The following is a 2,996-nucleotide window of genomic DNA, read 5'->3' on the forward strand; positions in this document are numbered from 1 at the left end:
TATCCTCCCAAGGTGTGGACGCTGGACCCAAACCCTAGTTCTGCAGCCATCCTCGGGGTGGCCTCGGGGGTCCCCAGAGCTCCTGTGCCTCGGTTTCCCCTCCACGCACAGGGATGGCCGGCCTCAGCCTCCAGGCCCCTCCCGCTCCCCCTCTCCTTGGCCGCTGCACGGAAAACTGAGGCGGCCAGTTCCAGAAATCCTGCGGCCGCCCCCGCCAGCCCAGGAGGCAAAAGCCTGAAATAGCTGGGCGGGGGTGGGGCCGTGGGGGCCCGGGGCGGGCTGGGAGGGGCTCTTCAGGGTAGAGAAGAGACAGGCCGAGGGAGGAGGCAGGGCCCCAGTCCGAGGGAGGAGGCGAGGTCTGTGTCCACAGGCAGGGCCTGGGCCGGGATTCCTACAGTCTGTCCTGCGTCAGAGTGCGGGCCCCACCCACCCTTCAGGGAGGCACCTCAGGGGCTCGCCCTCTCCTGCCGGGTCAGCCACCTGGTGCCAACGGGCCTGCCACCACCCTCCCCGAGTCGGGACCTCCAGGGTGGGGGCGCTGCCCGAATGACTAGTTCGATGGCTCTGGGCTCAGAAGTCCTAACACCTGGGAATGGGCAGGGCCGGTTCCCGCGGGACCCCGGGGACCCATCTCCCCACTTTTCCAGCTTGCAGAGGCGCCGCATCCTGGGCCCGCGGCCCCTCCTCATCCTCGTAGCACAGGGTCGCCGGGCTCTCTGCCTCCCTCTCGTGAGGATGCTGGGTCCCCAGGGCACCCAGAGTCACCCCCTCCTCGGGGGCCTTGACAAAGGTCCCTTCTGCCACGTGAGGCGACAGGTCTGCAGGTCTGAGGACCAGGAATGGGGACGTCTTTGGGGACCTTATGCTGCCCACCAGACAGAGTCTCCTTGTCCCCTGTCCCGGTTAACCTTCCCTGGCCTCTGCTCAGGGCCTCCTGGGACTGTTGCACAGGCCGTGCACAAGGCCCCCAGCCGAGGTGGGGAGGGCTGGGCTCCCCTATGACCTGGGCCCTTCTGTAACCCCCCTGGCCCGGCCGCGCTTCTCTGCACACAGGTCACGTCACGGAGGGGTACATTCATGAGTCCTCTAGGTCAGAGGGCCCCCGCCCATGGTGGGACCAGCTCTCTGGTCTCAGTAGACTGTCCTTTGACCCCCATAATGCCCCCATCACCATGGCCTGTGAAGGTTCCCCCAAAACACAGAGAAAGCCACTGCAGGGAGTGATGTCCTCCCCCAACGCGGTCTGTCTGTCCCCCCACATACTTGCTCTACCCTTGAATCCTGCTCTGTCCGGTGGGTGCCACAAGGAAGGTTCAGAAACGGCTTCCCCGGCGTGGGTCTGCCTGTGGCCCCGCCGCCTGGGGGTGGGGGGGGGGGGCCACTGGGGACGTCCGTGGGGCCCCCCCCCCCACCCCCGACATCCAGACCAGGGTCTGGGCACAGCGGGAGATTCATCTGCAACCTGCCGGCTCCCTTGGGCCACGTTTGTCCCCACGGGGGCTCAGTCGGGGACAGGGGACCCTCCAGGACACAGTGTCTGCAGCCCCTGGGGCCACTCCATTCGAGAGGCGATATCGGCCCTCGATGCCGACCCTGGGACGGTGCCCACGCAGGAGACCCGCGTCCCGCTCCCGCAGCCAAGGGCCACCAGGTGGAGCAGAGACTTGAATGTTCCACGGGTGCATGATGGCCGTGTCCCCGCCCACCCCGCCCCCTGCCTGGGTGACCAGGGCCACCTGGGGGGCCCGCAATGTGGGCGGGGAAGCAGACCTTGTGTGTTCAGCCTGATCGACAAAATGGACACGAGTTCCTCAAGAAGTTAAACACACAACAGCCATGTGACCCGGAGGTTCCACGTCTGGGTCTGTCCCCAACAGAACGGGAACCAGGGACTTGAAGAGATACTGGCACCACCGTGGTCACGGAGGCACGAGTCACAACAGCGAAAGGGGAGCAGCCCAGGGTCCCTCCGTGGATGAAGGACAAACACAGTGCGTCCATCCCCACGCTGGAATGTGACCCAGCCCCAGGAAGGAAGGACGTCCTCCCACCTGCCACCGCGTGGAGGGACCCGGAGGTCACTGTGCGCGGTGACAGGAGCCGGACACAGAAGGACACGTCCCGCGTGACCCCCTCACAGGGGTCCCCGGAGGAGTCCCGTCACAGAGACAGAGTAGATGGTGGGAGCTGGGGTGGGGGAGGGGGCAGGGAGTCCTTTGCTTCATGGAGACAGTCTCAGTCTGGGGAGATGGAAAGTTCTGGAGGCGGGGGGGGGGGGGGGGCGCGGGTGCAGGACAGCGTGAGTGTGCTTGATGCCACTGAGCTGTGTGCTCGGAAAGGGTTAGAGTGATACATTTTGTGTTATGTGCATTTTGCCAAGATCTTTAAAAAGCTAAAGGAAAAGTGTTCAGTCTCTTGAAAGCACACGGAGGCCCTTGGGAACCACCCAGAGGAGCCCACAACTTGCCAGCTTAAAATAACTAGAAATACCGGACGGCGAGCCGCGTCCTCCGAGACTCTGGGTGGCGTGGGTGTGGGCGGGACGTCCTGCGTCTGTGACTCACCTGTGTTTCATTCTTCATCCACGGCCGGCCGACCCCTCCGGAGGCGGGGAGGGAATTCGGTCCCCTGCCAGGTCTCCTGAGTCTCGGTGGGACCCAAAGCGGGAGGGTCTGTCTGGGAGGCGACCTCACCGCAGGCGTCCCTGGCGGCCCCTCATTCTCTCGTGCAAGGGGACAGACGTTCTCCCACGTGTATTATGATCCCGGAAGGGGGGCCCTTAGAAAGGCTGGAATACAAACCACGTTTCCAACTAAAACGTGCTCCTCCCTCCAGCCGGCTTCTGAGCTGCCTGGGGGGAGTCGGGAGCCGCTCTTACATAATCCACTCCAGCTTGCGCGCGGTGCGGACGCGGATCCCCCAGGTTTGCTCTGCAACAACCATCCCAGCAGGTGGTGGCTCAGACTCCAGCTGCTCCCAGCGCTGGCGATTCCGTG

This window comes from Herpailurus yagouaroundi, unplaced genomic scaffold, assembly GCF_014898765.1.
Source record: "Herpailurus yagouaroundi ecotype Mexico unplaced genomic scaffold, PumYag 295, whole genome shotgun sequence".
In the NCBI taxonomy this organism is placed as follows: domain Eukaryota; kingdom Metazoa; phylum Chordata; class Mammalia; order Carnivora; family Felidae; genus Herpailurus; species Herpailurus yagouaroundi.